We start from the raw sequence: 14,749 nt of genomic DNA on the forward strand, positions 1-14,749 counted from the left end.
AAAAATATATACACAGATAGGGAAATAAATATTTATAGACAAGAAAAAAATATAATAACAGAGAGTAGAGCAAAGAGGAATTGATCAGATGAAAAAGAAATGGAGAGAAACAAAGCAGGCCAACCAGCTTTCAGGCTTATCAATTGGGCAAAGCTCTTGTTTCTTTCTTTTTCTTCTTTCGAACCTAGATGGATGTTACTTAGTGAAGGTCTCTAAGGTCATCCCATTAACTGGCCGTAGTGCCCATTGTACATCGGTCTAAGTCACGGTCTGTCCTTACAGAAAAATTGAAAGCAACAAACGGTGGAGGTGCAGTTGTACAATCAAATGCCGGAGATTCGCCCCCACCGATGACAGCGCTTAAATACGCATCCTAATGACGTGACAACGACACGTCACTATTCAGGTAAATATTGAAAGCCGCTTAATGAAGCGAAATAATTGATGAAGCGAAATAATAAAAAAAAACACAGTGCGAAAACGAGAAGAAGCCAAGCAAAGAGACTTTCTCTCCGCACTCTCACCTGCCTCTCCTGTTTCTTCCCAGTCGTTTTCGCTCTGTGTTTTTTACTGTGTATGTGAACCAACACGCCCAAGCCCTAACCTTAGCAGTAGAAACGGCACCAAGCGATGCAGCAGGAATTCGATACAACAAATCAAATGCGACGCGAAACAGAAACATCGACCACAGCAACTTTATCGAAAGCCGAAGCATCATCGCTTCATTTTGTATTCGGTGAACCATAAACAAGTGAATTTAGGAAAGTAAAGACTGCATGGCCAGGCCAGAAAATGAAGTCGGCGCGAAGTCAACTAATAACGTCCCCTACAATCTACACTGCAAGAATAACTAAGGTTCTTTAATATAAGGCATGCGCCACATTGACTTTTTGAATGTTTCCTGCAATTTGTAGGAAACATAATATTGTTTACGTAAAACATACAATACCTGCCACAATGACTGAGTTATTGTGGCGTCTCGTTACTCATCACAAGGTGTTGGAGTCGGTTGTCATGCCTTAACCCCGTTTAGATGGCAACGGACTGTGAGAACCATGGGCTTAGTCGGGGACGGGGCTCAAATCCCCCCTCCCCGAAAATTTTCAATTTTGCTTGCGTATATATACGCGCACACGCACGAACATACATGATGTGTAATTGAACCCCCTCCCCCCCCCTTGGAAAATATGGCTGAATTCGCTCCTGGTAAGAACAGGCCTGTAGGTATGCTCACTATAATTTCAATGAATTCTAAGTGGCAAATCGCATTCCGAGGCCTCAATATACCGTATTCAGGGTGTACGTATGGCGGCCGGTAGCTGTATAAATTGGAAAGTTAATGTTATCAATCAGCAAACCCGTCGTAATAAGAGCCAACAAATGCTACAAAAATACTTGTCGTATACATGACGTGCAGAGACAGTAAAAAGCAAAACTTTCCCGCTATTTATGCGTTTGCATTGCAGGGGTCGGCCAGGTAAATTTGCTACACCTGTAAAGCAATAGATGCTACCGCATTTAACTGACTTTGTGTTTTGTGTCATAGGGCGTGCCGCACCTCAGACTAAATTTTGTCTGAAACAAAAGTGTTATAGAAGAAGCTCGCTTTGTTTGCTTCGTTGCATGCCATTCTAGTATACTAGAAAAGGTTGTAGAAGTCACCATATTAGTAATAACCTACAAGTGCGAACTAAACTACAGTTATAACAGAAATTGTTGTAAGTCCCACTAGTGTCTTGTGGCTCCTGCTGACTTACACTCTCCTTCATTATGCCCACAAAGAGAAATTAAACATTAACGTATACCTAAAAGTGTTCTCAAACCTCACCTTCTGCGGTTATTCTACTGAAGCTTGTCCCCTCTGGCACTTCTCCATCCTCATAATTTACAAAACTTGCGAGCATATTTTTCCCTCTAATATTTCATAAACGTATAACTCTGCAGTTTCTGCTCCGATCTCTTCTCGACTTGTCAGGCGAGTCTACGCTTATCTCATATGGCGGGAAGTTCCCGAAAAGCAACTTCCTCTCTCACCAAGCTAGTGGACAATGCATTCTACTTCGATATGAAAGCGCTGCGGTTCTACGCCGAAGTTTAAGCACTCAATTGCACTCTTCTCTCGACGTGCTGACAGCAGTCGACAACTGCCAAGCTCCAAGACCGTGATTCAGACACTGGCCTCAGCAGCAATTTAAATGCACGGTTGCAGTGGATAGCCTCAATTATAAGGTACGTGTCTTCGCACACTGTGCTATCACATAGTAATTGTGTGGTCGTAGCGGTATAGCACACTTCGACATTCCTGTTTCTGTTAACAGTAATCAGTGGCTTCATTCGGTGGTGCAGTACGAAACGAGAATTTTACAGTCATATTCGTTTTTCACTGAGCGTGCGTTCCCACACCAGCCACTTTTTGGAGCTTCGCCTTATCACACTTGTTCACAACTGCGCTCGTACTGGCTGCCACTTTGTCGTTAAGCATCACTTAAACTTTCAAGATAAGAGTACCTACCACGGTGTTATAAAGGATCCCAGTGTAGTGGTCGTATTCTCCGATTTCTTCAACGACCTTTATGCGACTCAGACGAACAATGACTACACACATTTCCACATCGAGGAAGAGCGTCTTATAAATCTCTGCTCGCACTGGCAGCTCTGGACGTAGATGCGCTCTCAAATCAGTGTTTCTGCATTCAAGTTTAATTGACATAGTGATTGCCGTTTTCTATGGGTACAAAGATGAAAACATTTGATTGAAGGTAGAGCAAAGCTGGCCGGCTGGTATAGTGCCTCGACTGCTAGTACTTATACCAGAGTAATGCAGAGGAAGGCGACAGATGGCGATGTATTGCGTGGCATTTTATAGCGTATATGCACTAAAACAAACATACATCCACACAGAGCGCTTGTGCAGACAAATTTCTTGAGACGCAGACTTTCCATGAACTCAGGCTCGATGCAGATAGGATACCACTGCAAAAGAGTCAAACAACCAAGATAAACGTATTGTAGAGTAAAAGTAAAAAAGTAAATTGCTGTTTTGCATATATATATATATATATATATATATATATATATATATATATATATATATATATATATATATATATATATATATATATATATATATATATATATATATATATTACTCGTTTTTCACGCAGTCCCAGCGCCTGGAAACAGCTGTGCAGTCATCAGTGAGTTGGGATTCTGCGACAATAAACCCGAAAACACTTCACATTTGATTTTGACAGCGGAGCTGTCTTATCTTTTTGTTCCGCCGTTTCGCGTAACGAGAAAACTAAGCTGTGCCTATATCGCGTGCAACGTAATCTCTCTGCCAGCACGCACTTTCTTTGTCCTCTTCTTGATATTAAGCTTCAGTATAAGGAAAGTTCGCATTTCACAACGTGCATTCGAGAAATTGGGATAGCCATAGTACTCATTTTTCGCGATTGCGTCTGGTAATTAGGCAGATAACAATAACTGCAGCCAGCACGTCCGTTGATGCTGACACCATGAATGTGGAATGTGGGCGTTTCTGTATGCGGGTGCCCTCTGTAAAAAGTTAAGGAAAAGCACAAGGTGGATAAACGGAAGAGAAATAATAAAAGGAAGGGTAAAAAAGAGAGAGCCTTGCTGATTAGGACCCCTCCAGTTCAGACCTTGCCGATAATATATGTCGCAACAAGTTCCGCTATTAATCCAGCCTTGCACTGCTTATGCAAGCTGCACACATTTTTCATTTGTTTGTTATGCTTTCATTTCTTTCTTTCGATTTCTTTCTCATCTTCTAACTTCTTTCCGTCGCTAAATTTGGCTTTTCTTAACATGAAATACAAACAGAATTGCCGATGAGCGGCATATACAACAGCAAAATACACCGAAGTTGGAACATGGAAACTTCGCGACTTATGCAATATTTAGTTATGAGGACAGGATTAGTTTGCACGGAGGTTGTATGAAACGCCATAATTTTAATCTTTTATATTTGTTTCATTTTTTATTCCTTAAAAACTGTGTCTTTTCATGGGCGGGAGCAGTTCATCTTACGAATAGCAGCACAACAAACTACATTTCATGCACGGAAAGACAGCGGATTCCTTGACGTATGCTTAGATGCTTCACCCTTTTTTTTCTGTAAGCTCAGCAGGGACAATGGTGATCCCCGTGAAATGAATCACTCTAAAATCATGGCATTGCAATTCACATCATTGACGATGGCAGAAATTGTCATACTTCATGCTGCACGGCAGTTCTTGACTGAATAACCAACACAGGCCTTGTAAATCTTCTCCGATGTTAAAGCAGCCCTTCCGTGCTTTTTGTCACACCTTTGTCAGGGATCATGGTCAAGTAGTCGCTAACATAAGGCACATTTATCACTATACAATACAAAAAAGACACCACATAGCGTATCCGTATATACCAGGTTAATGAATATGGAAGTGACCGCACATATGAAGCCACCAACTTGTGTATGATGGCACCCATGGGGTAGATATACCGTTACCCAAAACCGACGCCGCTACACGACTTCGTTCGCAAGCATGCGTACTTGCTCTCCCGCAGTGCCACTCGACGCACTTTACAAACCCTCATCTCCGCAACTGAGATACAAACATTCAGCTTCGCCATCCGTCGGCCATATCGCGAGCTGAGTAGACGATTCTTTGCTCCCTGTTGCTTGACGGAGCCGTCGCAAACGCACCCTCATTTTGGTTCGGAATGACCAACAACCCTAAATGCGGCAAGTGTGTCTGCGAGGAAACAATTACCCATCTTCTCGGCGAGTGTCCTAGTTTCAGTGGGCCCAAAAAAAAGAGGAGCATTCAAATCAATATGTCACACGCGAGAATCGCCTTTTGTCAGAGGAAAGGATCCTGGGAAACATATCAAGACCGTGCTCATCAGAGAAGACTTTTAAAGCGTTGTTGCGCTTTTTAAGAACAACTTGTCTTATATAGAGACGAAGTAGCCTTACATTTTCTTTCTCTCTCACTCACTTTTTGTAGCTTTCCTTTTTTTGTCGTACATGCAATGCAAAAGAACATTCGGAAAGTGACCTCAGCCGGACAGTAACTACGAAATTGTCACCGTCGCGTCGTGAGAACCTCAACGTACGTGTAGTTTATCATCAGCAAAATGCGGAGCAACTCAAACCGTTCCTATAGATAGATACTTTTGAAGCGGTATATAACTTCTGCTGAACTTTACAGCAATTGTTTGCAGTGACTTCTGTTCGTATGATCACAGTTGCGGTTGAGTTCCATAAATTGGTGTTGCTCTTGAGCCGCGCAGTGCATACACGCAAAGACGACTGAAGAACTACATAGTGTAGAGGATGGGGGAAAAATGTGTACGTCTTTGCTGGTTGGTATAATAGGTTCACATAGATTATCACACATAAGTTACGCATGACTCGAAGGATGTGGGATTAATCCCGCCTGGAAAGGTTGCTTTTTGTCCACTTACATGCATTTCCCCCCACCCCTGTTAAAAAACAACAAATAATACCCCCTGTCTTTTCCTTAGCTTGTCTGTAGGCTTTATTGACTGCGTCCTACTAACAAACGAGTTACTTTAAAAATTCCCATTCTTTGGCGCAAGCACAGACAGATGAATGGACGGACGGACGGACGAACAGACAGTCAGACAGACAGACAGGTAATGGCTGTGGTGCGTTCCTTTTTTCTTTCTCTCTGTTGGTGGTGGTGGAGGTGGCGTTAGCCTGGCAGGCCTGTCCGGCAATTTCTCCGGCTGAGCGGCCTTTTCCATGCGGTATGTCTTACCCAACATCCCTTAAACCTGTCTTTCGTAAAAAAAAAAACGTTCAAGACGAGCAGCCACTTCTTTTCGAATCATCCGCCCACCTCAAGGAAGCATATTCTTATTGCCTCAAAAAGGAGTAATGAATGAACGATAAGAAGGAAATAAGATTTCCACAGGAATGCTGACTCTAGCCTCTGAACGCCTAAGCCCGCCAAAAGATTATTTCAACCTGAGAACTCAACTGTATCCCTTATTCGATTCTGATGACATAAACCGATGACAGATAGAAGTGATATCCGAACTTCTGGAACGATGATAACATTTTGTGTGCAAAGGACACTGCGGCTAACGCGATATTACAGATTTTAATTTAATTCACGGGTACTGCTATAAATAAGGCAGGGATAAACTGAGCAAAAACAAAAACTCCAGTTCGACTGTTAATTGACGATATTTTACAAAATGTGGTCGCGAATGAAAAGACGAAACTGCAAGCAAAGCCCTTACGAAAAGCTGCGAACTAGAAATAGAAGCCAAGATAAAACAAACGGTGAATTGAGCGAAGGTAAGTAAGTGAACTGAAAAAGTAAACCACAAGAGTAGTTGCAAGACGAAGCGGTGCGAAATGAGCCGCAACAAAGCGACGACATATTGCTGCCGATAAAGCCGGCCACGTTCTCGCCGTTCCGCTGAAAGTAATTAACATTTTTCTGTTTTTTTACAGCATATAATTTCTTCGCGCGTGTGCAGCACGTTTCGCACGGCAATCAAAGCGAAATCACATTCGAAGCTTGCTTGGCTTGCTCCTAAACTCCCGCGTCCGCTTTTTACTGAGTCAGCATGGGTTTACCATTTCCTCTTGCACCTTCTTAAATGTTTTATTGCCCTTTGAAGTGACCACATCTGCTTAAAAAAAAAAGAACAGAAACCGGTGCTACTTTACTTGTGTCCCCTAAATGTGAAACATGCAACTTTTCGCAGGAAAATAAATTTATCAAGTGTAATGAACTGATTACCCGACGTATCAAATAATCAATCAATCATTCATACCTTCATCCTGTTACAACTCGACAAACAATACCCATTATACCTATTTTATTGTGATCAATTTCCGCAAAAATCAAAGCATTCAAAGAGCTTTTTTCCTCAAAACTATAGGAGACTCGAATATACTTCCAGATTCAGTAATATAAAGTCGCCAAACTTCATCAATCACTGGAAAAGGTTGTTTATGTTAAATTTCATCTTTCTCTCCTGCTGATGTTGGCTTTCATTCTGCTATATGTGACTGTGTTATTATTTATTAGGCAATAATTGTCATTTGTTTTTGTTCAACCTTTTTTGTATTCTAATGATGTGGGGTGCTTTATGGCGCAAGGGTTTTTTTTGTATTCTATATTACCGCACTGCTATCGATTAGCTCTTGATTGCGCCATTGCACGTATTAGCCCAACCTTGCATTTTTTGTGTGTACTGCTCCTCCTGCTTAAGCCAAGTTGGCAAGAAGTATATTCAAAATAATCAATTAAATAATTCATTATTATTTTGCCATAGGAGTCAATTAACCTAGCGAATTTAAGTCGACATAAACTAAGAATTCGCTTCGCTTGACTCCATCACTTTTCTGTCATCCAGGGTGCGTTGATATTATTGATAACGTGTAGACACTGCCACTTCCACCACAGGCGATACGTGCAAATGAATATCATCGAACGTGTTGGCGTCAGAACGTAATGATACAGCGGTTCACTAAATTACAGCGAGGTCCTAGGCTGCCACACGTGACCACGTATGCAAAAGGAACGCGCGCAAAACATTATGCTCAAAATGATTATGCCGAGCCCTAAACTACTCCTCGGCGTCACGACACGAAAATTTCTCCCGTGTCATGGCGTCCTGATTATGTCGATGTCGCCACAAGGAGCATTTTCGACATGAACTTTGTCTAAACTTAAGTTACCTTTTTAAAGTTTTCTATTCTTATTCTTTTTGAGTGCGATATTTTTGGGAGCAAGAAACATGCCGTGCTTAAAATATCTGCGCGAGCACTCTTTCAACAGTTGCAATTTCTTTCGAAGAGCGAAATCTGGTTCACTCATTTGTATAGCTATTGAAAGCTCTTCTTTCGGAACCGAGGATCGTGGAGTAGCTCGCCAGTGCGCTACTGCCAAACGGTCCCGCCTGCTTCTGCGCGTATTCATGGGGAAGCAAGACAGCAACTATAACGTAAGCTTTATCTCGTATCGTTAGCGGTCAAGATATAACTTCCCCGGCACAGCTTCTATAGCTATCCCACGCGAACACGAAAATACACTTCAGCGCTTTCATTTCACGTCCTTTTTTTTTTTTTTGCTTCAGATTCCCGGCGAAATAATAATGACATTCAAAGGAAAGTTGTTATACACAAGCTCTTCTCGCTACCACGTGACCTGTGTCGACGATCGTAAAAAGGCAATGCCAAGTCGAGAATTATCCACCCTTTCAAATCGGCCTTCATTTTCGTCTCCTTAGTAATTGGCATGACGTTACATTCGAAAGCGAGAGGTCGAAAACGTCTCCGAAATGCGCTGCTTGGAAGGAAGGAAAAAAACACACGCACGCCAAGACGTGGGTATACGGTTATTGATTTTGCGGTGATGCAGACGGAGCTGGCGGAGGAAGAGTGGTGAGGAAAAACATAAACGCGCCGCGGGCACTTTTTTATCTTTCTCTTTTTTTTATTGGTTGTCGGGGCGCTTCCTTTGGACTCAACTTCGAGCAAGCCTTCACGTGTGCGCGCGCCTCCGAGCGACCCACTTCTGATCCGTGTCTGTTCGTTTTTATTCTTTCCGCGTCGTTCCGCTTTCACCACTCTCCCTCCCGATCGTCTTATGTCCTCCATCTTACCTTCTTTTCTTCTTTTTTATTCTTGCTTCTTGTTGTCTCCGGTTCGCAGGTGACTTGCAAATTCACACGTATGGAAGGGCGGTTCCTCGTTCGGCTACGCGAAAGGATGCCTGCAGATCCGGCGTACTCTGGCCGCCACCCCACACAACTTACCGCGGCGGAAGGAACGGGACCGATGCTTCCGGCGTGGCTGTCTTGTACTTCCCCGTCGGTACGCGCCGCTCGCATCTACACAAGCCCCGACGCCGCGCATGGGAGAGGAAAAGTGCGCCGTGTTACGAAATGTATTATGAGAACGAGATTATATGTCCGGTCAGCTGTCAACTTCGACTCAGAACTGCGTCATTCCTCTGGCCGGAGAAACGGGGGAGGGGGGATTCCTTTTTTAACTTCACTCGGGAACCCGCTGGCTTTTCGAATGGTTTTCTTTTTTTTTCTCTCTCTCTCTCTGTTCTACATCGAGCGAAAGTAATTTGACAGGTGTTCGACGAACGTCGTCTCCTGGCCATCGCTTGAAGGAAACGGGGAATAGCCGACGTCATCCGACACCTACTCGTAGCAACAGCAAAAATGACAGTTTACTTGTTTTTTTTTTAATTTTTGTGGCTGAAGAATGCATAGAGCATATAATACAATGGTGCATTTGGTAGTAAAGGAAAAAAAATTTATTCAAAGTTAAACGTAAATTATTGAGCAGCCTAGTGCGATTCTCATTGGAGGAAAAATGGATACTAAAACAAAAAAAAGAGAACATCTGACATGTACCAGCTTTAAACAACATAAAAAAAATATGCAAGGTACAGACCTCTATTTTGTTCCGTGTTTCGCTTAGAAAAAGAAAAGTAAACTTCAGCGGAGCCACGTGAAATTCTCCAGACTGGATGATTTCTTATAGACTCTGCTCTGTCTGTAACTGAAGCAACACCATGCTGAATAGAAAGACGCTAACTAACGCGTGAAAAGCAATATATTCCGATGGAACTCTACTTGAAAGTGAGGTTTGAAGCTAGCTTGAAATATTGAACATTATACATAGAATATTGTGTTCCTTTTTAAGAAGGAGATAGAAAATGTCTCACAAACTATAACGGTGTTTGTTTAGGGCGGGTAATGAAGGTATGCGTAAATGGTAATGGTAATGAAGGTATGCTTGACGTTTGATGCCAGCCGAATTCGAAAAGCGATGTGAGAGTTCTCACAAGTTAATGCAAATGGCACTTCTTAACGAACACCGAGACACCGAGCGAATGTGGTGACGACGTCATAATCGCTATTTCGCGTCATTTGCAACAGCAGCACTGCAGAAGCGTGGCCTCCTCGATTAGCTCCGGCAACAGAACGTCATGAGGTGGTCACGGAGGCCATGAATCAAGATATTAGAAACGCTGGCGCACGTAGTACTCTGAAACAGGAACGCATTTCTTGCTCCGCTTACGAAGTTGTTTGAGTGGAGGGTAAAGGTGCGTTCACTTGGTTTTGCCGTGGTTTTGCGGCCAAGCTGACCACATCTCGTCAAAACGCGATAAAAACGAGAGATCCACGAATGCCGCGACCGTGTCTATACAGTCCCCTTCACTCTATCAGGACTTTACATCTGCGCGTGGCTGAGTGTAAGCGACGCTCAGCTAAACATGGCTAGTGAGCGGCCGAACCTTATGTCGGAGTGCAGAACGACTCCGTGACAGAAAAGGAAGATGGCTTAGGTTTCCACACCCACACTTTCAGCCTCTTGAAGAGGGGTGGGGGGGGTGGGGGGGGGGGGAGTGGAGCAAGACAAACTTTTTTTCGCGTATGTTGCAGCTCCGGCTGCTACAACCACAAAAAAGTTATGACATCATCGACAGTAATGCCTCTCCTTGCTAACCACGAATTTCATCGAACTCTAAAACATTTTCAGTTTCTTTTTGACTGTGCATTATTATTCTGAAGCTCACACCACTATTTTTGGGACCAGCGCAAAGCATGACCTCATTCAGAAAAAATAACTGAAGACTGTAAAAAAGTGAAAACTCAAGCGTGTGTAAAATTAGCACTTTTTCTTTCTTTTGTACGAAGTTTTGTACTCGAGCAGGCACAATCTCTCATAAATATACGTGCGTTCCTAAACAGCCGTTCCATGCATCACTCTTCATTGGTTATTCTCGTGAATATTGTTGTGTGACAGATTTAGAGAGGCAAAAAAAGTGTTTATTTCATCTGTGCTGGTCCTATTAATTTTAAACGTGATGTGACAAGCTGTGCGACAAAGCTGGAAAGCAAGCTTTCGTAATATTCTCTCTTCACCTGTCATCATCTTATAACTCGAAAATTAAGAAGCAGGTTAGGTAAAGTACGGTTTGCAATTTCATACTGCATTCGAAGCAGGGTGGGCTTGAAATTAAAAAAAATGTATGCATACAGCACCACTCAATCAATTTCCCTCCCCCCTTTCACACCTCAAGAAAAGGAAACGTATTTTTGTAATCTCCACCAACCGTGTAGATTTCTTTGCTTTTCCTGATGAGTCTTAGTTCGCCCGCACTCTGTGCAAGCCAATTCAAATCAGCCTTATTTCGCAGAAGAAAAACGCGGAAGGTTTTGCGGGATATAGGTTGCCTTAGCTGTTTGACAAGCTATCTGAAGTAATTCATCTACAATCGCTGAGTACAATAGACTAACAAATTTTGAAAAGTCCATGGCGGCAGCATAATAAAAAAACTGTATATACCTTCTATCATTGTAGGGTATTCAAAAAAGGAACATGCAATGGCAAGTGCCAATATCAATTCTATACATATAAAACGTGACTACTCCAAAGGAAAACACTGTATTACGCAGTAGAAAAGCAAAAGAAAGGCGACGAATCGGAATATTCCAGAGCACAAAAAGGAACAGGAGGTGGAGAGGAAGAAAGCAAACAGAAAGAGAGAAGGCAGAGAGGTTAACCAAAAAGACTTCCACTAGGCTACCCTACACGAGGAGAAGGTGAATAGATGGATTAGAAAGAGAGAGGAGGGAGGAGAAGGAAAAAGGGAGAGAGAGAGGCAGTAAGTTCGCTGCAGCGTGTAGAACTTCACTGCAAGCCAGAACGGTTTACACGAGGCCGTCGTCCACAAAAGAGGGCTTTTATTATCTTGTGGGCTGTGGAACGATGCGGAAGGTTTTGTAATAGCACCTGCACAGAAAGTGTCCGATCATCCAGTTGCTAACAATGCATTGACAAGTACTTTTTTCTCTAAGCACAGTGGCATATTTTCGGTGGTGCACCAACATTGCATTTCATTTCATTTCATTTATTTACTCTCAATGCCGTAAGGCGTTACGGAGAGGAGGGGTACAATATTAAACAATCAAGAGAAAAGACAACAGCGGGGTGGTTACAAAAAGTGATTGCTGACAGTGGACCTGAAGTGCGCAGCGTCGCTGATGGAGACGATGGAGGCTGGAAGGTGATTCCACTGCACGCTGGTCGTTGGGACAAACGAGTTCAGGTAGAGGTTTGTTCGGGAGTTTGGCACACCAACTTTTAAGGAATGATCAATGCGGGATGACACGTGTGATGGAACTGAAAAAAGGGATTGTTTTAAGGTCTGATTGGTGTAAAATATTTTATGGAAAACACATAGGCGGGATATCATACGACGGGTTGCAAGATCAGGTAGTTGTACTACTTGTTTCATGTTAGTGACACTGGATGACCGGGAATAATCAGAGAGAATGAAACGAGCGGCCCGATTTTGGATAGCTTCAAGTGTGGAGACAAGATTGGCAGAATGTGGATCCCATACAGAAGAGGCATATTCAATCTTTGGCCGTACAAGGGTTTTGTAAAGCTGCAGTTTTAATGAAGTGGGAGCTCGAGAGAAATTTCGTCGAAGGAAGCCGAGCATGCAGTTCGCATTATTGCTAATATATTCAATGTGCGAGTGCCACGAAAGGTTATCTGAAATCTTAACGCCCAGGTATTTGTAGGTGGTAACCGATAATAGAGGGGAGCCATTCAGGCAATATGTGTTTACAGGGGTGTGCTTGATTGTTCGAGTTAACCTCATATATTTGCACTTGTCGACATTTAGTTTCATTAGCCCGGTATTGCACCAGGCTGAAATTGTGTTAAGGTCGGTTTGAAGTTGTGAGGGATCAGAAGGTTCACATATATTTCTATATATAACACAATCGTCAGCGAAAAGAGGTATTGATGAGGTTATGGTATCAGGAAGACCATTAATATAAATTAGGAAGAGAAGAGGCCCCAATGCTGATCCCTGAGGGACACCAGATGTAACAGGACAGTGAGGAGATTCGTTATCATTAACGGCTACATATTGAAAGCGATTCTTCAGAAAACATTCAATCCACCTTAAAATGTTAGGGTCAATGCTCAGTTTGCTAAGTTTATAAAGTAGCAGTGGGTGGAAGACGCAGTCAAATGCCTTCGCGAAATCAATGAAAATGCAATCGACTACTGACGCACGATCCAACAAAGAACAGAGATCATTAGTAAAGGTGAATAATTGAGTTTCACAGGAATGATTTTTGCGAAAACCGTGTTGGTATATTGTAAAAAATGAATTAGATAGCTCATCAAGTTAGTGTAAATGATGTGTTCGAGTAGTTTGCATGGGATTGATGTAAGAGAGATGGGTCGATAGTTAAAAGGGGAGAAAACTTCACCAGACTTGTACACTGGAATCACCTTTCCACCCTTCCAGTCGTCGGGCAGTAAGGAACACTGTAAAGACTGTGAAAAAATATAGGAAAGGATCAATGAGGAGTTCACATTAGTACTTTTCAGAAACTTATAGTTAATTCCATCTATTCCAGAAGATGAAGGAATTTTAGCCCCCTGTATCAGCTTGAAAATTCCAGCACAGTCAATAAAAATGGGTTCCATTGGTTCAAGATGTAGGCTTTCTTCAACAGGAAAAGAAGTAGGAATTGTTTTAGTAAAAGATAAAGAAAACGTATTGTTGAGCAACACGCAGCACTGCTCTCGTGGAACAAGTGTTCCATCCAGTGTTTTTAATTTTACATCTTTAGTTCTGCTCATATTAACAGCGCTCCAGAACTTGCGGGGATCAGTCGATAAGAGGGATGGGAGCGTTCGCTGATAAAACTCGGTTTTTACACGAGAAAGGGCTTTTTTTATATTCTGATGCGACGCGCGCATAAGCCGCCCACCTTTCAGCAGAACTTGATAGTCTACAGCGGCGAAAAATGCGCTTTTCTTTATTAAGCAGTCGTTTTAGTGAGACGTTGTACCACGGTTGGCGTTTAGGACAGGGTATTTGTCTGAGCGGTATGTACTTATCAGTCAGCCATTGAACCTTGTTTCGAAATAAAGCCCAATTAACATTGAGCGGACGCTCCCAAAATTCAGGAAGGAAATAATCTATAAAAGCTTCCAGTTCCCTATTTATAGCTTATTTATGGCTTAAGGAAACTCCCAGCCATGACAGTGCATGCTGCACTGTCATGGCTGGGAGTTTCTTTCGTGAAAGAAACTTCCTACCAAAGGTGACAAGTGACGGTTTGCGTCGATGTAGTCCGGATGGAGACCAGAAGGAAAGAAGGTAGAGTCAAAGAATCCAGGTAAGCAACACTAGCACGAATGAAAAGCCACATAACATCACTCCTATTCAGAGGGCTGACCACAACAGTGTATATCAATTGCGGAAAGGGACACTCGAACTAATGCTTCAGGATGAAACGTCATCGCCTGGTTACTGGATTTTCCGATTCCGAAGCGAAGGAACACGTGGCGGCTCGCCGAACTTCGCCGAGAGGGAATGTCTTCGCTGAGAAGACATCCTCATTCCATTATCCTCGTTATGCGCCAGGCTATACAGCGAGGCATATGCTTGTTGAATGTGTATACGTACACCTGTACTCGAGCCATCCAGCCACCGACGTTGCGCCTGAGATAGGAGATCGCGCCCTTCTGACGCACATTGTCTGGGTCACATTTCGCCCCACGCAAAGGTCACAGTAGTGAAGCGTGCCAGTTAGGTTCTAAACATAGAAACATTAGGCGACGGTTTACGACAGCTACGCCCGTCATTTAAATGCCAAACATAGCTCCAGCGGGCGGCCGGCTCAACACCTGTCCTCG

This window comes from Rhipicephalus microplus, chromosome X, assembly GCF_043290135.1.
Source record: "Rhipicephalus microplus isolate Deutch F79 chromosome X, USDA_Rmic, whole genome shotgun sequence".
In the NCBI taxonomy this organism is placed as follows: domain Eukaryota; kingdom Metazoa; phylum Arthropoda; class Arachnida; order Ixodida; family Ixodidae; genus Rhipicephalus; species Rhipicephalus microplus.